Source organism: Nomascus leucogenys, chromosome 18 (genome assembly GCF_006542625.1).
Source record: "Nomascus leucogenys isolate Asia chromosome 18, Asia_NLE_v1, whole genome shotgun sequence".
In the NCBI taxonomy this organism is placed as follows: Eukaryota; Metazoa; Chordata; class Mammalia; order Primates; family Hylobatidae; genus Nomascus; species Nomascus leucogenys.
The window spans coordinates 52,252,961-52,276,273 of record NC_044398.1 but is presented as its reverse complement, the minus strand read 5'-3'; the positions used below and the strand labels follow the sequence as shown (position 1 = coordinate 52,276,273).

The 23,313-nt window shown below is 41.8% G+C and overlaps 1 protein-coding gene across 1 annotated transcript in view; it reads right to left on the bottom strand.

The window, feature by feature from the left end:
- SVIL (supervillin) overlaps positions 1-23,313 on the bottom strand; it is a 276,068-nt gene that overhangs the window by 226,763 nt on the left and 25,992 nt on the right. The window contains exon 2 of the mRNA XM_030797621.1: positions 1,909-2,007. The gene's annotated coding sequence lies outside the window, so the exon portion shown is untranslated. The remainder of the gene's footprint in view (positions 1-1,908; positions 2,008-23,313) is intronic.

Here is a 23,313-nt window from a genome sequence, read left to right as displayed (position 1 = left end):
GCAAATGCTTCCTATTCAGACCCTTAAAAGGTATTAGACTCTCAGCCAGTCTCTTCAGTATCAGGAAAAGACCTGGAAAGGGAAAGGATTCTCTATGGAATGTAAATTTCTCCCAAAAGAAACAGCTTTACAAAGCTATTTCAAAATATGTCAAAGGGATAAAATACTGTGATTTGTTTTCAGTGCCTGCTATCGGCCATATGATGCTACACTAGAGTCAGGTTGGAATTTGGCATCTTACTGTTCTGTCAGTCTTAGGATCTTTATTTTTTTTTTAACTTTTATTTCAGGTTCAGAGGTAATACATGTGCGGGTTTATTATGTAGGTAAAACTGTGTGTCACAGGGGTTTAGTGTACAGATCATCACCCAAGTAGTAAGCATAGTACCCAATGAGTATTTTTTCTGATCTTTTCTCTCCCTGAAGCCTCCACTCTCAAGTAGGCCCCAGTGTCTGTTGTTCCCCTCCTAGTATCCATGTGTTCCCATTGTTTAGCTTCCACTTATGCATGAGAACACACAGTATTTGGTTTTCTGTTCCTGGGTTAGTTTGCTAAGGATAATGGCCTCCAGCTCTATCCATGTTGCTGTAAAGGACATGATCTCATTCTTTCTCATGTCTGTGTAGTATTCCATAGTGTATATGCACCACATTTTCTTTATCTAGTCTACCACCATTGATGGGCATTTAGGTTGATTCCATGTCTTGCTATTAAGAATGGTGTTGTGATGAACATATGTGTACATGTGCCCTTATGGCAGAACAATGTATACACTTTCGGGTCTATAGCCAGTAATGGGATTGCTGGGTCAAATGGTAATTCTGCTTTAAGTTCTTCAAGGAATTGCCACACTGCTTTCCACAATGAACTAATTTACACTCCCACCAACAGTGTATAAGCATTCCCTTTTCTCCACAACCTCGCCAGCATCTGTTACTTTCTGACTTTTTAACAGTAGCCATTCTGACTGGTGTGAAATGGTATCTCACTGTGGTTTTGATTTGCATTTCTCTAATGATTAGTGATGCTGAGCATTTTTTTTACATGCTTGTTGACGACGTGTATGTCTTCTTTTGAAAAGTTAATGCTGGTCAGTTATTTGCCTGAACTCCAAAGGGAGGAGAGTATAATGAGGCATGCCTGACCCCTCCCTTCCCATGATGATCTGAACTAATTTTTCAGGTTTTGTTGGGTCCCTTGGCTGAGAGGATGTTCCATTCAGTCACTTGGCTTAGAATTTTATTTTTGGTTTACAATAGAAATATCTCCATCAACGGAGAGCTTCCTCCAGGCCAGGCAACCCATTCATTAGTCAGTCAGACGTTCAAAAAATCTTCCTTATACTGAATTCAAATCTGTTTCTTTATATCTTCCACCCATTGGCCCTAGGACCAATTTGCCTAACAAAGTAGATCAATATGAATTTAAATATGGTTTATTTTTAACTATAAATCCAATCATTAGGCAGAGCAACTTGAAGTAGAGAGAAAAAATAAACTGATACTTTCAGAATGGACAAGCAAGGAACCTATGATTAAAATGAGTTCCTACACTTTAGTGGTCTTCCTGTAACCTCTATCTTGGAAATTCTTTCATAATCCCTATAAATGTGAGGCTGTCACACAGAACAAGCTGGGAATCAGGCCCAGGAATGTGGTCTAAGGAAAGGAGTCAACTGCTTTGACGGTAACACCTTAATCCTCAGGTAGGACCTACCTGGAAAAGCTTATTTAAGAAGAACATTTTAAGTTTTGTTTTTAAAAAATCCATCTCACACAATGAAATTAGAATGGCACCAGTTGTTATTATAAGAGAAAATGTCTAAAACTCTCAGTTTTGTCTTTGCTGCTACTGCAGCTGAACTCCACATGGTACTGCAAACATATTCTGAAATCATCAACAATTACCTTTTCTTCTGCTAGTCAAAACTCATTGAGAATCCACCATCTCTTCACGGGCTTCTCCTTCAGTTTTAGAAAGCAACCAATCTCCAACGTAGCCAGAATCTGGGGGAGAAAAGTTTTAAAAATCATAGGATGTAATTTCCAAAGCCAAGAAATATATACTTAAATGGAATGGAGTGAATTGGTTTGCATTTAACCTCTGGAAATACCGAACTGCCTCTTACTTTATCAATATTCCTCACTTCCATATGACCTAGCACAGTACGATTTGAAACTGACACACAATTTCTAGAATCCTCTAGATTTTTCCTACTTGGTAATTTAAATCATGGCTAAAATTGTTTTGATTGAATCCACTTTAACCAGGCTTTGCCATTACTTATTGCAAACAACCATGTGCAAGGGAAAATTTTTAAAAATCTCAAGACCCCCAAACTCCTTACGCAAAATAAAAGATTAAGCCTGGAGGCTGAGTCATGCAACACCCTCTTTCAAATGAAGAACTGTTACTAGCATTATCCAGAGTAGAAGGCCTCAGGACTGCCTCCATAGGTAAGTAAACTTTTTGCTGCCTTCCCATAAACAAGGACATGCCAATTGTAGCTTTATGTTTACAATCTAAGTCTAGCTCTTAAAACTAAAGTCTATTCGATTCCACACTGATAATGTCAATTACAAGCTTATCTTCCCTGGTGCAGAACAAAGACAAGACCAGATCAATCATTCTTCCACCTACCCAGAAACTCTGCATAATTGATTCTTCCTTTATTCCCTTTTTTTCTCTTCAAACATTCACCTTACCTTATGCAAAATGTAGATTTACTGGGCACTAAATAAAATCTCCCAAAAATGTAAAGTTTGGCCAGGTGAGGTGGTTCATGCCTGTAATCCCAACACTTTGGGAGGCTGAGATGGGTGGATCACCTGAGGTCAGCAGTTTCAGACCAGCCTTGCCAACATGACAAAACCCCCGTCTCTACCAAAAATACAAAAATTAGGCAACCGTGGTAGTGCACACTTGTGCTGAGGCAGGAGGACTGCTTCAATCTGGGAAGGGAGGTTGCAGCTAAGCCAAGATCGCGCCACCGCACTCCAGCCTGAGTGACAGAGTTGAGACTCTGTCTCAATAAACAAACAAACAAACAAAAAACAAACACCCTGTAAAATTTGCTTTACCACCTACCTGCCCCTTCTTCTACAATGCCTTCCCCCTTTAAGAAAAGGTATAAATACTAAATCTCCTGAAAACTTCTTTGGAATAACAGCCACAGATCTGTCTATGGCATTTGTTTTTCCTCTGGATGTGCCCTTAAGATGGTTTAATAAACTGATTGACTGAGACTTTTGCCTCAGTCACTAATTTTGGTTATCACAAGTTACTCCCAGTTTCAGCAATGGATAGTTCCCTTTCTTGCCCAATAACTGCCTTAGTTCTGGCGTAAGCCATGAGAAACAAGCATTGCGAATAGTTCACCCACATATGCAGAAGCAGCAATGACACTTTCCCCTTCTTCCCAGTAGAAGGGGAAAGTATCAATTACGCTTCCTTTATCTGGATAAGAGGTAGAAAATCTAATTATAATGGTTGAACAAACTATTTTCCCCCAAGGACACATTGAAAATTTCCAAGCTTCTGAATATAAATGAAAAGTGCAGAAATGTCTAATAATGTAGCATTAGCTAATTCAGTTTGTGGATGCTTCGAGGCGGTGAGGCGGTGAGCCTGACTGTCTCCCCTCAGGGGATGATTGATGGCTTAGTTCTCTGGAGACGGTTGGTCTGACCAGTGCAATGTCAGAAGCCAAAGGTCACCATGCCTCCCAGGTGATCAGATGCTCCCTAGAGTGTGGCAGGGGCAGCCAAGTATCTGAAGATGCCGTTCAGATCCCACTGGGATTTCTGCCTCGTTCCCTGCTTTCTTTGTTATTTAACACCAGGCTCCCTGGGATCACTATTTGCCCAGCTTGACAGCAGCAAAAGCCAAGTTCTAATTTTCTTTTGTTCCTCTCTGTTTCACTTAGCTGGGCTCTTTGCCTTAGTTTGTTTCTTCCTGTTTACAGCAGCGGCAAAAGTCATTTGTGCACTGAAATGCACATAGAACCGAGCTACAAGTGTGAGGAGCTCTTTTTAAAAAATTGTCTATCTACAAAAATGTCTAGGGTAACACGGCCCAAAAAAACATTAAAAAATCTCTGAAGTATGGAGATGCTCAGTTGCCCGGTGATCAGGATGTGTATCAGTATGTTTTAATATATTTAAATATGTTTTAAGTATATGTTTTAATACACTTACTAAAATATATTTACTCAATGGGCTATCAGCTATTAGGAAAGGTAAATGTGAAAACAGAGAAAAATGTTAAGTTTACAATATATGTGCAAACATTTATGAGATAAGACTAGTGAAAAGAGCAGAATTTAAAATTGTACCAAAGTGCTGATTACAACTTTACCAAGAGCATAATTACATATGGATGAAGATACTGAAATCATAAAATGCACATATATATACAGTGCAAATAAACTAAAAGAAGGAGTTGTTGATATTTGCTAAGCTCTAGGAAATATGCAAACAGTGATATAGCTCTTCCCCAACTCAAAATATCCAACTTAGAATCACAGAATGAGTAGAAGGGACCTTAGCTCAACCTATTCTTTTCACAGATAAGTAAATTTACGCCAAAAGGAAGTGATTCATCCATGATTATACAGCTACCCACTGGCAGAACTGAGGCTAGAACTGGTATCTCACCGACTCATGAGTCTCTTTTTCTTTGTTTTCTTTTTTTTTTGAGACGGAGTCTCGCACTATCACCCAGGCTGGAGTGCCATGGTGTGATCTCGGCTCTCTGCAACCTCTGCCTCCCAGGTTCACATGATTCTCCTGCCTCAGCTACCCGAGTACTGGACATTACAGGCACACACCAACACACCCAGCTAATTTTTTGTATTTTTAGTAGTGACGGGGTTTCACTATATTGGCCAGGCTGGTCTCGAACTCCTGACCTTGTGATCTGCCCATCTCGGCCTCCCAAAGTGCTGGGATTACAGGCATGAGCCACCGCGCCAGGCCGAGTCTCTTTTTCATACTGCATACTGCAATGCATTCATACACATAGGTCAGGGAGCCCTTATTATCGGAGTATTCATGACCCAAATCCCTACAAATGATGGGCTTCTTCAGGGAAGCACACCTTCAAAATATTAAAATATTTCCTAATAGCCATTTTTTGATTTGAGTCCCTCTTAAAAATCCATCCTTGTTCAAAGACAGCCCCTATCCCTAATCCTGTCTGTTAGTGACTGTCTCATACCTCCCACAGATGTATGTCCACTGCAGAGTAACACTGCAAAACTTTCCCCCAAATACAGAATTTCATGAGGCTAATCAAAATGGCATTAGAGAATTTCCCCAATAACAGGTAAAACAACGGCCAGTGGAGGCTGAGCAGTTTGATTAGGAAACAATCACTTCAGAGAAAAATTTAACATTGGTGACAAGATAGAACTTTCTACAGTGATTTTAGTACTTAAGAATCTAAAAGGCTCCAAAGGAAAATGACCGAGACCTTGAATATCTTTGTAACACTGGTCATCTTTATGCTGTGATGTAAATGTCAATGGTGATATAAAAAGTACCGAAATGTAGAATCGCCTAATTTTATACAAAAAAATTTACTCCTTTCAAAATAATGAACACTTGACTTTTGCACTGCTCATTCTAAGAGCTAGCCATAGTCACAATGATCACCTAAATGTTGATAAATGTATGCTAAAATAAACTTATTTTCATAATTTTCAGTTAATTTTTCATGATAAAGTTAATTTTTTCATGATAAAGTCCCAAAGCTTTTTTTCATTATGTTATGAAATGTTGGTCCCCATTTAAGTGGATTGACCTTAAATGGCCTTTTTTTCTGGTTCTCGTTATCCTTGGATAACAAGGATCTGCTGTTGAATCTTCAGAAAGAAGTTTTAGAAGTATAAATCAGTAATATGGAGGCTATTTATATCATTTAGAACCAAGCATACATTTTAGAAGCAGAACTTCAAATCCGGAATATGCAATACTAGAAGGCACTATGTTTTTATTTCACCTGTCTGTCATAAAAAATAATGCATTTTATATTTTAATTTATACAAAATAAAAACAAAGATTACAAAATCACAAATGACTACATTTGTCTCAATTCTTTTAAAAAAGGTGAAAGCATAATAATGCATTTATCATCCTGAATTACATAATTAAGTTTCCAGTTTTAATATCCTATTTCATTTGAACACAACCATGAGAAAACCTGCATATGGTTGTTAATCATTGCTGATTTGCATATTGTGATTAGTTCCATCATCTGCAGTTATCTGTGGTTCTGTATAATTCATGGTCTGAACTTTACCTGAGAACAATCAAGTTGGCTGATTTTTCTTACGTTCAAATGTTTTTTGTATGAAAATAGTTAATATTCAGGGCTAAGATTCATTCATTCAGATAATGAAAGCTATTCTAGTATCATAAAACGCAAAGCTTCATTTTAGAAGCATCAATTATTCAGTGGAACATTTTCTTCTAGAAGAGTAAAAAGAGTAAAAGAATATTTTTCCCATTAAATAAAATTGCAATGTTCTATAGTAGAAAGGTATTTTTTTCTCTTACTTTTCAATCTGTAACAGTATTTGGAGCCCAAATGACCAACAATAAACAATTTAAAGTATGTCGGATGATAAATAATTTTTAAAGATTCCTTTATTGGCGACGCTCCAGCTTCTGTGACCAAAATAATAAATAATTTATGATTTAGTTTGTCCACTAATCCTGTCTCAGAGATCAAGACAAAGATTTTTGACTCAGTCTTTCTGCCAAATTTGCTTATCTCTCAAATGAGTGTAAATTTATGGCTCAGGATTAAGACATGACTAACAGTTCCTTCCAGGTTCCCAAGGACAACAAACCCCCCCTCCATCTACCCCTGGACAACAGATGCTGGATAGCAAAGATTACGGAATCCCTGTCACACTCTGTTATAGGTAGACACTCGAATTATCTCACCACTGTTGTCTACAAACAAGAAGAAAAATAAGCTCAAATCACCCTTTCAAATAACCGAGGAGCCTGCTAAGGAAAACAGATGAGCTGCTCAGCTCTGGTCCCCTTCCTGGAATGAAATTAGCACCCATCTGGAAGTTGGATCAGCCAATAAGCAACTGGAAACACAAGAAACGGGAATCCCGGCCGCAGCTCACTCAGCTAAGACACTGTCAACCTCAGTGAAGAACCTCAGTTGCTTTACAGCTACAAAAAGAAGGCTCTCATGCCAGAAACCTTCGTCAAATCATAGAAAACAAAGAATCGTGAACTTGGTTTCTTGTTTTTGGCGTTCTGGCTTACAAGTAGAGGCAAGTAGAGGTTCGTCAGCATGAAAACTGCCTTTTAAAGGAAATGCATTACTAGACTCACTAACAACCATAAGAGATGATGTGATTATCATGACAAAGCCGATGAACTCCCCCTGGTTCTGCTCAGCAGAAAGACCGAGGCAGAACATTCCACCCCGTATGAGCAGGTGAGCTCAGGAATCCCACTGCATTCAGCCACTTCCTAACTTGGGCAAGTTTAATCTCTCCAAACCTCTTTCCTCTTCTGGAAAATAAGCACAGGAACAAACTCTTAAGAGCCTGAAATGAGATCATCAGTGTCAAGCACTCAGTATAGTGCTTGGCATACACCAAATGTTCAGGGGAGATCTGTGATGATTATTTTTCTTGCTACACATGGAATACAGTAACATTCTACTTTCTCTGAACCTTATATGTATATATAAATACATATATAACAATACATATAAATGCTTATTTATATTTATATATGATATATATATATATATTTTTTAATATAAGGGCAGGGTCTCCCTATGTTGCCCAGATTGGTTTCAAACTCCTGGGCTCAAGGAATCCTCCTGCCTCAGCCTCCCAAGGTGTTGGAATTACAGGCGTGAGCTGCTGTGCCCAGCCAGGACTTTGTTCCTATTACTGTAAAAATATAGAAACACTAGTATTTCAGAATGCTCCATTCTAAAATTCTTTTTCCTAACAATTACTCCCAAATAGCTATGACCCATATGGTTTTTGTCTCATGGTCACTGACACTGACATAGTCCTTAATCATATACGCCTAGTGTTCCATTATTGGAACGCTAAGCTTGTGAGAGTTATTTATATCCCACCGCTCAAGGTCATCGCCAAGGTCTGATTTTTCACACAAAAAGACTGCAACCTCAGGCATAAATGGGTTAATGGCAGGCACTCCGAGTGTTTTCCATATGTTAACTCACCTAACCCTCATCATAATCCTGTGAAGTAAGAACTGTCTTCATCCCCATTTTACAGGTCAGGAAACTGAGACTCAGAACAGCTAACCAACTTGCCCAGGTGTTAGAGCCAAGTCAGGATTCAAACCAAGCAGGGTGGCCCGAATCCATATTCTCAAGCATGACACTATAGGACCTCTGTTTTGTGTATTTATTTGGGGATGGGGGATGGGGGAGAGGAGTAAAGGCAAGGAGGGAAGAGGAAGGAAAAAAGAAAACAATCTAGAAGATTTCTCCCTCCTACCCCTTAACAGGCACACATACATAGAAAAGGTTTCAGCTGTGAAGACATCACCAAATACATTCTCACTGGCTGGTTCTTCAAATAAAAAATTTAAACTTCGTGTTGAAAGGGCAGTAAGTACCTAGAGATACCTGGAAAAGTGGGAGAGAAGAGACGCCTGAGCACCCAGCAGGACTAAGCTGCCCCTGGAGAGCCGGGTGGGTGCCAGACCTCACTGCACTCTAGAGCCAAGCTGCTATGTGCATCACAACTGCACACACACAAGACACCTGCAAGTGCCAACCCTTTCCTTCTCCCAAAAAAACGTCTTTCAAAGCACCTTCTTAAATAGGAACGCCTTACTCAAATGTGACAAAAGCCAGGATACTAATAGCTACTACCAAAACAGTGGAAAAATAATACGTGCTTGGCCTATAAAAGTTCCTTACCCACATTAATCAAATCTTCTTTCTTCATTAGATCATTATCCTCATTTTAGAGGCAAGCCTAAAAGAGTGTTTTGGCCTAAGACATAGTTATTGAGATTGATAGATAGATAGATAGATAGATAGATAGATAGATAGATAGATACATACATACATACATACATACATACATAGATAAAATTGCAATTCCATCTTCTAGATCCTATGATGGGCTAAAGAGCCCAGTATCCTCTCCCATCCCATAGACAGCCCCCCACACCCAGAATTGTGATGAACCAACAAAGTCAGAAGATGTAAACAAAGAGAGGAATAACAAAAATTGATATTGGCAGGGTAGTGCTTTGGGAAGCCGAGGCCGGAGGATTGCTTGAGGTTAGGATTTTGAAGCAGCCTGGGCAACAGAGCAAGACACTGTCTCTACCAAAAGAAAAAAAATCTTTTCTCAAATTAGCCAGGCATGGTAGCACATGCCTACAGTCCAAGCTGAAGCAGGAGGATCACTTGAGCCCAGGAGTTGGAGGCTGCAGTGAGCTATGATCACACCACTGCACTCCAACCTGGATGACAGAGTACAACTCTGTCTCTTAAAAAAATAAATTGATACAGTTATTGTGAGCATGGTTACATTACAAGCATTTCCCAAAATACAATTTTTTTTTTCTAAGATCGAGTTTTACTCTGTCACCCAGGCTGGAGTTCAGTGGCATGATCTCAGCTCCCTGCAACTTCCACCTCCCGGGTTCAAGCGATTCTCCTGCCTCAGCCTCCCCATTAGCTGGGATTACAGGTGTGTGCCATCATATCCAGCTAATTTTTGTATTTTTAGTAGAGACAGGGTTTTGCTATGTTGGCCAGGTTGGTCCCAAACTCCTGACCTCAAGCAATCCTTCCACCTCAGCCTCTCAAAGTGTGTGAGCCACTGGGCCTGGCCCCAAAATACAATTTAATGTTCTTTTAATATAACCAAAGGGGAAAAGGAAAACTAAGGAAGAACTTGGAATTTATAGGAAAGCTCAAGGTGAGAGATTCATATGCTATAAGCTGTTGGACCTAAACAGCCCGAGGGACAGAATTATAAGGAAACTGAATTCCGAAGGAAAGGCAGCTAGAGGAAGGGAGGGGCCTGCGTTCTCTCTCTCTGCAGGGTCGAGCGCTCCTCCATTCTGCATGCCTTGCACAACGCACGGTACTTCTGAGGGCAGAAATTCGGCAATTCTAGTGAACTGGGGTTCCAGAGTCTTGGAGAACAATTTCTGCTAGAGGTCAAGAGAGACCCCCAGGTCCCAAAGCAATGAAGACAAACTAGGAATGAAGATGTGGCATCACCAACACTAGGACTTCAGCAGCTGAAAGCAGCAGCCACTCCAGAAAGTATCGAATGTACTAGCTGCTTATTTAAAACACGAACTGGTAATTTTGAAGGTTGACTCACCTTGATGTCTCCTATGAGAAGGGGTAGTGGGAGTGAGGGATGAAAAAGTACCTATTGGGTACAATGTACACTATTCAGGTGGTGGGTACACTAAATGAGGGGTACACTAAGAGCCCTGACTTCACCACTGTACAATTCATCCATGTAACCAAAAACCATTTGTACCCCTAAAGCTGCTGAAATTTTAAAAAATTTAAAAAATAGGTCAGGCGCGGTGGCTCATGTCTGTAATCCCAGCACTTTGGGAGGCCAAGGTGCGTGGATCACCTGAGGTCAGGAGTTTCAGACCAGCCTGGCCAACATGGTGAAACCCCATCTCTACTAAAACACAAAAATTAGCCAGGTGTGGTGGCACGGGCCTGCAATCCCAGCTACTCAGGGGGCTGAGGTGGGAGAACTGCTTGAACCCAGAAGGCAGAGGCTGCAGTGAGCCAAGATTGCACCACTGCACTCCAGCCTGGGTGACAGAGTGAGACTCCCTCTCAAAAAAATAAATAAAAAATAAAACCCCGCTGCATAAGTCATATCACTCCAGGAAAAAAAAAAAAAAGAAGCAAATTTTGAAGGAAAATAAATCACACATTTTGTATCTAAAAAGAAGTCTAGACACTAGGTATAGACCTTAGGAAGCGGACGCATACAAACAAAGTAACAATTACTTAAAGTTGTCTTTAAGCTCTTTTCAGAATCAAGATGAGTGGAAAAACTCTACACAACTGGTGACTCTGCAGTGAATCTCCCTCTGGCTGTGACTACACCTGTTTCCAGCAAAAAGGAGCCAGCCAGGCTGCATAAAGCACCCTCATCAAATGACACTATAAAACTGTATTCCAGTGTGCTCAGAGACAAATCTGAACAACTGGTCCACAGGCTGGATCTAACTCGGTCCTTGTCTTTGTCTAATAGTTGAATACATGAACAGATTTTAATAACAGAACTGCTGTTTGGTTGCTCTATTTTATTTTTTATTTTTTTTAGAGACAGGGTCTTGCTCTGTTGCCCAGGCTAGAGTGCAGTGTGTGATCATAGCTCACTGAAGCCTCCAACTCCTGGGCTCAAGCAATCCTCTTGCCTCAGCCTCCCAAGTAGCTGGAACTACTGGCATGCATCACCATGAGCAGCTCTTTTTGTTTGTTTGTTTGTGTTTTGTTTTTTGAGACAGAGTCTCGCTCTGTCACCCAGGCTGAAATGCAGTGGCACGATCTTGGCTCACTGCAACCTCTGCCTCCCCAGGGTCAAGCAATTCTCCCTGCCTCAGCCTCCCGAGTAGCTGGGATTACAGGCGCCTCCACCACACCGGGCTAATTTTTGTATTTTTTAGTAGAGACGGGGTTTTGCCATGTTGGCCAGGCTGGTCTTCAACTCCTGACCTCAGATGATCCACCCTCCTCGGCCTCCCAAAGTGCTAGGATTACAGGTGTGAGCCACCACGCCCGGCCCAAGTTGCTCTATTTTTAAAGATAGCTCAGGACACGCTGAAGCCATAAAAACTCACCAAAGAGGTTTTGTTTTTTCAGTAAGTTTTGCCCAATTCTTTACCGAGTGTTGCTGATGGGTTAGGAGGCACTGACGGTGAAGTCAGACGGAGTCACATCTCCAGCCAAGAGGGTGGAAAGCCAGTTCAGGCCCAGGCCTCGGGGCACCTGAAGGCACCAGCGGGAGAACGTCTGCCATGCAGTGTCCTCAGGGCATTGATGGGCTGGTAACATAATTGGCTACTGAACAGTGATTTGTATTCTAAACTCTTCCTTTCAACAAATGTGGAAGGAACTGTAAAGTGATTTGAAAAGCTTACTCTACACAAATGGGCCCTGGCTTACCAAGGAAAGGTTTCCAAACTCAGGACAGAATTGGTTTTTTCCTTCAAGAAGTGAAAAAGTAAGAGATGACACACTAGAGAGTAAAAACATAGATGAAATAAATGATTTCACCTAAAATAAGGATGGGTTCAAAGTGTAGGCTTCTACAGCGAACGCTTTGCGAAGACAGAAGCTTGGGAGTTGGCTGAAGAAGATGCTGGTAGGAATGTTGAGACCCTAACTTTGTTTACATATGATGGAATGCACGTAAAATAAAGATCATCCTAAGTCACGTTCTTCACGGAGCAAGCCCTTTGGTGAATATTTCCCTGCAAACACTCCAACCTACCGGCAGATTCAGAGGACACCCTCTCACCAAGAAGATACATTTACAAAATCTTTTCACCGACTAGAACCTGAAAATGTCACACAGGAAAAATTCTGGGCACACTGCTCAGTGACTCCCCTCCCATAGCTTATAACACAGAGAAGAAATTCTTACTATTCCTTTTTTTGTTGTTGTTGTTGTTAGGTAACATGGGGTACCTTAAAATGGCGCCGTACCTTAAGATGGGGCCAGTTCAGGGTTCTTCTCCCCTCCTTGACGGGCACTGTCTGAACCCGCCAAAGGAGGGCCAATCAGCAAGAAGCATCTCCCGCCTTCCCTTGGGCCTGCCCCACGTAGGCCCAAGGGATATAAAACCCAGCACATCAGCAGCCCTCTCTCCCTTCTCTTCCTTCTCCTTGAGTGGTGCCGCTCGATACCTCCAATAAAGATCTCTTGACCGCGACCGGTGTAGTTTGGTCTCCGCCCGGCCCCTTTCAGTTGTTTTTTTTTTTTTTTTGAGGTGGAGACTCGCACTGTCGCCCAGCCTGGAGTGCAATGGCGCGATCTCAGCTCACTGCAAGCTCCGCCTCCCGGGTTCACACCATTCTCCTGCCTCAGCCTCCCGAGTAGCTGGGACTACAGGTGCCTGCCACCACACCCGACTAGTTTTTTGTATTTTTAGTAGAGACGGGGTTTCACCACCGTGTTAGCCAGGATGATCTCGATCTCCTGACCTCATCATCTGCCTGCCTCAGCCTCCCAAAGTGCTGGGATTACAGGCGTGAGTCACTGTGCCTGGCTACTATTTCCATTCTTTATGTGAGCCAGGAGTTCCCTGTGGCACCCCTACCCCCACCTGCAATCACGATTTCAGTCCTCTTGGTTATTTGGGTATTAACAAAAACAAGTTTGAGAAGCAGTGCACCTTAGCCCATCGCTTCAAGGCTCACCTGACTGTTCTCAGGAGGAAGGAGACAAGCTGTAGACCCAGCTGGTCAGGCCACCTTCCTCTCCACGCTCCAGCCCTGCCGCCTGTGTTCGAGCTGATGCAGGGCTGAAGTGTGCGCACAGGTATGGATCATATTTGCATGTTACAGTGGACATATATGGCTTTTGCCTGCGTTATAACCATCTGTTCATCTGGAAATTCTTCCTCTCTCCTTATAACCACACCCCACTCACCCCTCACTGCAAAAATAGACCATGCACTCCTCTGTCCACAGCCAAAGAGATTCCTTCTACAAGACTTGATTTAGTAGCACTAGAAGAAAGATGGTCTCTCTTTTTACTTTTTGGGTTGAAGCTGGAAAAGCTTCCAGCGGCCACCTCTCAGGCCCCTGTACTCCAAGAGAGAATAAGGCTAATACCCAAAAAACTCTTGAGTTCCATCTGCAGCCAGCTTCATCCTTGGATTTTCCTATTATTCATGTCAACAAATTCCATGTTTTGCTTAAGCTAGTTTGAGTTTGGGAGAAGAGAGAGATGTATAACGCCCAAGTTTCCTCAAGAGACTTAGAGTTGCTTATGATTTCATTCATTGAAATAGGGAAATAAAATAAGGAAATAACAGGGAAAATTAAAGTTTTCCCTATTGAAACTGAAAACAGGGAAATAAGAAAAAATTGTATCTAATAATATATCCAGTTACCATTTTCTATTAAAACAGATTCTTCATTTGTGTAGGAAATCATTCATCACAAATACATATTCATAAAATAGTTATTTATGTTTTGCAGAAAATTATTCCAACTTGACAATTGAAATCTTATAAGTAAATGGTTCAGTTATACGGCCCCAGGCTATCTTTTGTGGCTGACATGCTAATGTATTTGGAAGACCAAATAAAATGTTTCTAAATGAATAATCTCACGTCAGACAAGCTATGGTGGCATGTTAAAAAGTAAAGAGCTATAGGCTGGTCGCGGTGGCTCACGCCTGTAATCCCAACACTTTGGGAGGCCGAGGCGGGTGGATCACCTGAGGTCAGCAGTTCGAGACCAGCCTGGCCAACATGGTGAAACCCCATTTCTACCAAAAAAACAAAAATTAGCCAGGCGTGGTGGCAGGCCCCTGTAATCCCAGGTACTCAGGAGGCTGAGGCAGGAGAATCACTTGAACCCGGGAGGTGGAGACTGCAGTGAGCTGAGGTCACATCACTGCACTCCAGCCTGGGTAATAGGGCAAGACTCCATCTCCAAGAAAAAAAAAAAAAGTAAAGAGTTTTAAAAGTGTGTCACAATGAACTGTCCCATACTATAACTTCATAAAGGACAGAGGAGGTGCTACATTTTGAATAAATGTTCCATCAAAATAAGAAAAAAATTATTCAAAGAAAAAAAAATCCACATTCAACAGTGCAACCAGAGTCTTCTTATAGCATTTACATGTCTCACTGGATCTAAGACAAAAACCATCCACACCGACCTCCCCACTGGGTTCTGCGTGAGATTAACAACTGCATGGACGCACTAAGCAGCCACAGGCTCTGTGTTTCTGAGCTCACTCAGATACTCCCTGGATACTGAGCAAAGCTGCAGCCAACATCAGGAAGTTAGCTCAGATCACACGTTCACAAGGTTTATCAGATGTAGAAATTATCAATAAAATTATTCCATTTCATAAAGAAGGCAAGGTTCTGTCCTTTGGAAACCCTAACAGCCATCAGTTCAAAACTTATTACAGAGACACTGAATATGAATCCCTAAACAAGCACAGCTCACAAACCTCTGACCTTTGATGACTTTGAGTTATCTGTGGACAATCTGCTCACCCAGATAGGTCCTGTCCCCACGCAGCTGTCCCTGGTGCAAACTCTCAACACTCAGCCCATCATTGATACCTTCATTTATTTTGAAGTTGCCTCCTTTGACTTCAAACTGTAGGAGAAAAAGGGTAGAATCTTACTGATCTCACTACCTGGCCCAGATTCTAATGCAACTTGACAGGCTGCCTCACAAATATTCGTTAAATGAATGAGTCTTATTTCCTTTCACTTTGCTGTAAAAAAAGAACCCATCTTGGATCTTAGGCTCTCATCCAAGACAGTTCAAAAATGTGAAGGGGCCCCATGTAGGCGAAGGTGCAATGTGAAAGGATCTAGCATTTATCTTTAATACAGAAAAAAGAGAGAGCTTAGTTTTTGTAAAAGCAAAAACAAAATTCTAACCTTGAAACAGATTCAGGATTATTCCTCCATTTTCGTAGTTTTTCTCTGCTATTTTTAAAGTTTCTCTGGGTTCATTATTTAACGTTCCCTCTTAACACTGGATTTGAGGGTAACCTGGATCACCGTCGGGGTCAAACGCCAGATGCTGAGCACTTCTGCACTTCCCCTTCCCCAGACCAGCCCCCCCCCACTGCTCCAGAGATGTCAGGCCTTTCTCCTTCTCCAGCACCTGGTGCCAGAAACCCTGCTCTTGACAATCGCATCTTCCACCCCAAATGCATCACTCTTTTCCACTCATGTTCTGTTCATTCATGGCAAGTGAAGCAGAGAAGGGGAGGGGAATAGAACACAGGCCTTCTGTCAGCTGGTTCTCCAAATGCACGCCAGCAGCCCCTGTGGCTGGGGCTCCGACAAAAGGGCCTGGCCTGGGGCCAGCAGACTCGTGGAACCAGCAGGCAGGCATCAGAAGGATCCAGACACCAGTGTCCAGGGGGATTCCCAGGATTGCCTGCAGGTAGCCGTGCCCTGCAATGTGGGGTGTTTCTCATCCCAAATGGGATTCCTCAGTGGCCCTGACAAACAGTCCGGGAAAGTTAATAGTAAAGGCCAAGTCTCTCCTCCAAAGTCACTGTCAGGTGGGCTCTTGTTTTTTTGGTGGGGGGAGCCCAGGGTCTAGATCAGTTGCTCAGGCTGGGGTGCACTGGCATGATCACAGCTCACTGCAGCCTCAAACTCCTGGGATCAAGTGATCCTTCGACCCCAGCCTCCTGAGTAGCTAGGACCACAGCCACATGACACAACCCCCTGCTAATTTTTTATTTTTTGTAGAGATGGGGTCTCTCCCTATGTTGGCCAGGCTGATCTCAAATTCCTGGCATCAAATAGTTCTCCTGCCTCAGCCTCTCAAAATGCTAGGATTACAGGCATAAGCTACTGTGCCCAGCCTCAGGTGGGTTCTTGAACTGTTCATTAATATCCTAGTTCACTGGTACTTCCTGTTCTGGGGGGCTGGGCGCCTCAGCCTACCATGCTCAAAATCGCAACCACTCCTCCCTCAACCAACTCTGTGCTTTCTCATAAGTTTTCCAAGTTTGTAGAGCTCACGCCACTCCCTAAACTTGCGGTGTCGTGTGTGTGTGTGTGTGTGTGTGTGTGTGTGTGTGTGTGTGTTCACCGAGGAACTGAGCATGCACCAAACTGTGCCACAAAATATGTTGTCTTACAAATAATTTTGAAACGTTTATACCATGTCTCTCTCACTAGCAGAAATACTTTCTCATGCTTTCTCTCTCTCTCTCTTTTTCTGTAGAGATAGGCTGTCACTATGTTGCCCAGGCAGGTCTGGAACCTCTGGCCTCAAGTGATCCTCCCACTTCAGCCTCCCAAAGTGCTGGCCTCTTCTTTTTTAATCCTCCAAAGCATCTAACATAGGTTCTCATGTAGAGTAGGTCTCAATAATTTCTTCACCAAATTCCGCTTAAAATTTAATTTCTCAGTTTATTGATCATTTGATCATTTCCCCCTGCAAATTGTTCCCTTCATTCACAACCAAGATCATCATTTATTGGTGAAACTGACTTCTACACTTGACCCCTCATTGGCCATTCAGGTACCTGTTCAATGTCACTGCCCCCTCCATCCTAGAGGACAACTCAGAGTGACTCAAGCCCTACCTAATCTCCCAAACCAAAGACATGCAGACACCTCTCAGAAGTCCTGGGGATTTTCAGGGGGTTGGGGAAGGGAACGGGGAACTCCTTTAACTCTTACTACATTTAAAGAAGCAATTTAAAAAATTGCTTCTCGCTTATGTAACAGATTGAGATGTATGCAATGGATCTCTCTAAACCATGTACATTTGGTGCTGATTTTTAAAGTGGGGTATTAATGCCTTTGAAATGTAATGAGACTAGGAATGAGAGCCTCACAATTTTTTAAAATATAGTAATATAAACCTTGAAGTAGCATTGGAAGTTCTTTATCCCTGGATATTGGAAATTAAAGGAAAAATGTAAGGGGTCATTTTCTCCTCCAATTTGCAACTTTCCCAAAGAGATTTTGGGTATGGCCAAAGTTAATGTAAATATTAACTTTATTCATGGACAAAAGGATAAAGGTGTGTGTGGTTGGCTGAATAATGGACTCCCAAAAGATATCCACATTCTAATTCCTGGAACCTGTGAATATTACCTGACACAGCAAAGATTCTGTAGATGTGATAAATTGAAGGATCTTGAGATGAGGAAGTGATCCTAGATTTTCTGGAGGGCCCCATATAACCATCAGGGTCCATACAGAAAGGAGGTGGAGGGAGAATATAGACTGTTCTTCCCACTTTTCTGTAGGTATCACATTTTCAAAATTAAAAAAGTTGCAAGAAAAAATTCCAAGGAAAGAAAATTTAAATGTCTCCAAATCTTTTCTTTTTCTTTTTTTTTTTTTTTTTACTTTAAGTTCGGGATACAAGTGCAGAAGGTGCAGGTTTGTTACATAGGTAAACGTGTGCCATGGTGGTTTGCTGCGCCTATCAACCCATCTAGGTTTTAAGCCCTGTATGCGTTAGCTATTTGTCCTAATGCTTTCCCTCCCCTTGACCCGCAACCCCCGACAGGCCCCGGTGTGTGATGTTCCCCTCCCTATGTCCATGTGTTCTCATTGTTCAACCCCCACTTATGAGTGAGAACATGTGGTGTTTGGTTTTCTGTTCCTGCATAAGTTTGCTGAGGACGATGGCTTCTGGCTTCATCCATGTCCCTGCAAAGGACATGATCTCATTCCTTTTTATGGTTGCATAGTATTCCATGGTGTATATGTACCACATTTTCTTTGTCCAGTCTATCATTGATGGGCATTTAGGCTGATTCCATGACTTTGCTATTGTAAATAGTGCTGCAATGAACATATGTGTGCATGTTTCTTTATAATAGAATGATTGATTTATATTCCTTTGGGTATATACTGAGCTACTTCTAATAAATCGACTTGGCTGGGCATGGTGGCTCATGTCTGTCTATCATTGACTGGCATTTGGGTTGGTTCCATGTCTTTGCTATTGTAAATAGTGCTGCAATAAACATATGTGTGCATGTGTCTTTATAGTAGAATGATTTATATTCCTTGGGGTATATACTCAGTAATGGGATTGCTGGGTCAAATGGTATTTCTGGTTCTAGATCCTTAAGGAATCACCATACTGTCTTCCACAATGGTTGAAGTAATTTACATTCCCACCAACAGTGTAAAAATGTTCCTATTTCTCCACATCCTCTCCAGCATCTGTTGTTTCTTGACTTTTTAATAATCACCATTCTGACTGGTGTGAGATGGTATTTCATTGTGGTTTTAATTTGCATCTCAGCTCAGTAATGTTGAGCTTTTTTTCGTATGTTTGTTGGCTGCATAAATGTCTTCTCTTGAGAAGTGTCTGTTCATATCCTTTGCCCACATTTTGATGGGGTTGTTTGTTTGTTTTTTTCTTGTAAATGTGTTTAAGTTCCTTGCAGATTTTGGATATTAGACCTCTGTCAGATGGGCAGATTGCAAAAATTTTCTCCCATTCTGTAGGTTGCCTGTTCACTCTGATAGTTTCTTTTGCTGTGCAGAAGCTCTTTAGTTTAATTAGATCCCACTTGTCAATTTTGGTTTCTGTTGCAATTGCTTTTGGTGTTTTTGTCATGAAGTTCTTTGCCCATGCCTATGTCCTGAATCGTATTGCCTAGGTTTTCTTCTGGGGTTTTATGGTTTTGGGTTTTATATTTAAGTCTTTAATCCATCATGAATTAATTTTTGTATAAGGTGTACAGAAGGGGTCCAGCTTCTGTTTTCTGCATATGGCTAGCCAGTTTTCCCAGCACCATTTAACAAATAGGGAATCCTTCCCCACTGCTTTTTTGTTGTTTGGTTTGTCGAAGATCAGATGGTTGTAGATGCGTGGTATTATTTCTGAGGTCTCTGTTCTGTTCCATTGGTCTATATGTCTGCTTTGGTACCAGTACCATGCTGTTTTGGTTACTGTCGTGTTGTAATATAGTTTGAAGTCAGGTAGGTGATGACTCCAGCTTTGTTCTTTTTGCTTAGGATTATCTTGCCTATATGGGCTCTTTTTTGGTTCCATGTAAAAATTAAAGTAGTTTTTGTCTAATTCTGTCAAGAATGTCAGTGTTAGTTTGATGGAAATAGCATTGAATCTATAAATTACTTTGGGCAGTATGGCCATTTTCATGATATTGATTCTTCTTATCCATGAGGATGGAATGTTTTTCCATTTGTTTGTGTACTCTCTTATTTCCTTGAGCAGTGGTTTCTAGTTCTCCTTAAAGAGGTCCTTCACATTCCTTGTTAGCTGTATTCCTAGGTATTTTATTGTCTTTGTAGCAATTGTGAATGGGAGTTCATTCATGATTTGGCTCTCTGCTTGTCTATTGTTGGTTTATACGAATGCTTGTGATTTTTGCATATTGATTTTGTATCCTGAGTAAATGTCTCCAAATCGTATGCCATTAATTTGCCCTTGAACCAAATTTCTATTAATTCCTACATCTGCTTGCTTGAAGATATCTGTGGTAGCAGTGGTAATAGTGACAGCAGTAGCAGTGGTAATTAATAAGACCAAAGAAATTATATTTTACAGACTAGAAGTGCTTTTAAAATAATGATTAAATGGATTATAATCAGTTTAAAATAATGTGGTATATTTACAAATAATAATAGCTAAAGCTATCTTTAAAACAGTGAGTATATGCCAGGCACTGTGCTAAGGACTTTTCGTGTATTATTTCATTTATACTCCTATGATTTATAACCTAGGTCACTATTATCATCCCCATTTCATAAATGAGAAAATGAAGGCTTAGAACAGTCACATGGCTAGTAAATATCAGGGCTGTGATTTAAACTCATGTAGTCTGGCCCACTAAAATGATGGTAAAAATAACTTTTAAAAAAATGTACAGGCCATGCGCGGTGGCTCATGCCTGTAATCCCAGCACTTTGGGAGGCCGAGGCGGGCGGATCACGAGGTCAGGAGATGGAGACCATCCTGGCTAACACGGTGAAACCCCGTCTCTACTAAAAAATAGAAAAAATTAGCCAGGCGTGGTGGCGGGCACCTGTAGTCCCAGCTACTCGGGAGGCTGAGGCAGGAGAATGGTGTGAACCCAGGAGGCGAAGCTTGCAGTGAGCCGAGATCGCGCCACTGCACTCCAGCCTGGGAGACAGAGTGAGATTCCACCTCAAAAAAAAAAAAAAGTACAAATTTACATCAGCGAAGAGAAAAGAATCAATCATCAGAAAACAAAAGATTTTGGCCACGTGCATTAGCTCACACCTGCAATCCCAGCACTTTGGGAGGCCGAGGTGGGCGGATCACCTGAAGTCAGGAGTTCAAGACCAGCCGGGCCAACATGGTGAAACCCTGTCTTTACTAAAAATACAAAAATTAGCCAGGCGTGGTGGTGGGCGCCTGTAATCCCAGCTACTCGGGTGGCTAAGGCAGGAGAATTGCTTGAACCTGGGAGGCAGAGGTTGCAGTGAGCCGAGATTGTGCCACTACACTCCAGTCTGGGCAACTCCGTCTCAAAAAATTTAAGAAAAGAAAAAGAAAACAAAAGATTTTGACATTTCTGGAAGATGAATATAACCATAAAACATGCAAATATAAAAGAAAAACAATGCAGAATGCTATAAAAAGTATACAGTGTGCACGCCTTGCTGGGAAGCCTGCTGGGTGTGGTTGGAGCTCACAGGAGCTCACTGGAGATCTGTTCACAGGTTTGCTCTACTGAGAAAAGCACAAGAAAAAGCAAAGAAAACAAAACATTCAATAGAACAAAAACAAATCCAACAACAAAAAATCGAACAAAAAACCTACCGAAAGAATTTTAAAAGATGATTACACAATAAAAAGTTCAATAGAAGAGTACAAAGATAATGTGAGGGAAGTCTCCCAGAACACAAAGCAAAAGAATAAAAACACGAAAAATCAAAGAAAAGATTAAAAAGCCAGAGACGGAACCTAAGAAGCCTAACATTTGACTAATCAGAGTTCTAAAAACCACAGAAAAATATGGGGCAGGGAGAAGAGGAAGAAATTATCACAGAAATAATACAGTTTGAGTATCCCTTATCCAAAATGCTTGAGACCAGAAGTGTTTCAGATTTCAGACGTTTTTGGATTCTGGAATACTTACATTGTACTTATCAGCTGAGCATCTCTAATCCAAATCTCTGACACCCGAAGTGCTCCAATGAGCATAACCTTTGAGTGTCGTGTCACGTTGGCACTCAAAAAGTTTCGGATTTCAGAGCATTTCAAATGTTTGAATTAGGGATGCTTAACCTGTACAAGAAAACTCCCCAGAGCTAAGGAGACAAGTAAGTTTTTAGACTTGAAGATGTTTGCTGTTTATCCACGTGTTACCTCTCAGCTGCAGATACCCTTCTTTGCCTTCCTTTGAATTACGGGAGCTGGACGTGGTCATGAGGTCTCTCCTTTGCCACCTGAAATCAGGTTAAGCTTTGCTGGTTGAGGGTGCTGGAGAAGTCGTGCAGGAGGACGCAACTTTTCTCCTGTGGGGTATGCTCTCACCAGCTTGTGCCTGCAGCAGCTAGCAGCCTGTGGAATACCCAGGGGTATCACTCCAGTGAGTTTCGGCAGCACCCTGCAGGTGGTTCCCAGTAAGTCTGGCAGACACCCCAGCAGGCAGCATCCTCACAAGGTTCAGTAGAGCAAACCTGTGAGCAGGTCTCCAGTGAGTACCCCCAGCACCCAGCCGGCTCCCAGCAAGGCTTGCAGGCACCCAGTGGGTGGGTGGTTTCCTAGCAGTTTTTTAAACACCTGAGCAGGCAGTATCCCACATGGACTAGCATGCAGCTCCTCCCCAAACTGTGCTGCCTCAGTGGGCCATGGAGCCATGCCCTGAAATCTGAATTTCAGATTTGGGGGTGCGCGAGAGGCAGCCACTTCTGAACTCGATCTTGCCTCAGCCCTAGAGGGAGGGGCTGCTCAATGTATGTGTCACTCATATTCTTTCTTAATTTTTTTTTTTTTTTGAGGCAGGGTCTCACTCTGTTGCCTAGGCTGGAGTGTGATCATGGCTCACTGCAGCCTCAAACTCCTGAGCTCAAGCAATCCTCTCACCTCAGCTTCCCAAGTACGTGGGACTACAGGTGTGTGCCACCATGCCCGGCTAACTTTTTAATTTTTTGTAGAGACAGGGTTTCACTATATTGCCCAGGCTGGTCTCAAACACCTGGGCTCAAGCTATCTGCCCGCCTTGGCCTCCTCCCAAAGTGTTGGGATTATAGGCGTGAGCCACCACGCCCAGCCAACCATTCCTGTATTCTTTACAGCTCTCTTTCCCTTTTAGTAGTTAATCCTCTGCTACAAATCAATGATTGTTTAAAGTCTCCCTGTTCAAATTTGTGTGATTTTTGTGTGAAGAGAACCTGACTGATACACCCACTGACTACCATACTCAATAAATGAGCAAAGACTCATATTTAGATATCTCACTGTCAAATTACTATATAATTGTATTAATAATTATTGCAGAATATTGAGGAATAAAGAGAAAGAAACTCTAGTAGCTTTCAAAAAGGAAAAAAGAATCAGTTAATAACAAACACAGACCAGCATGTGCCTTTTCAAAT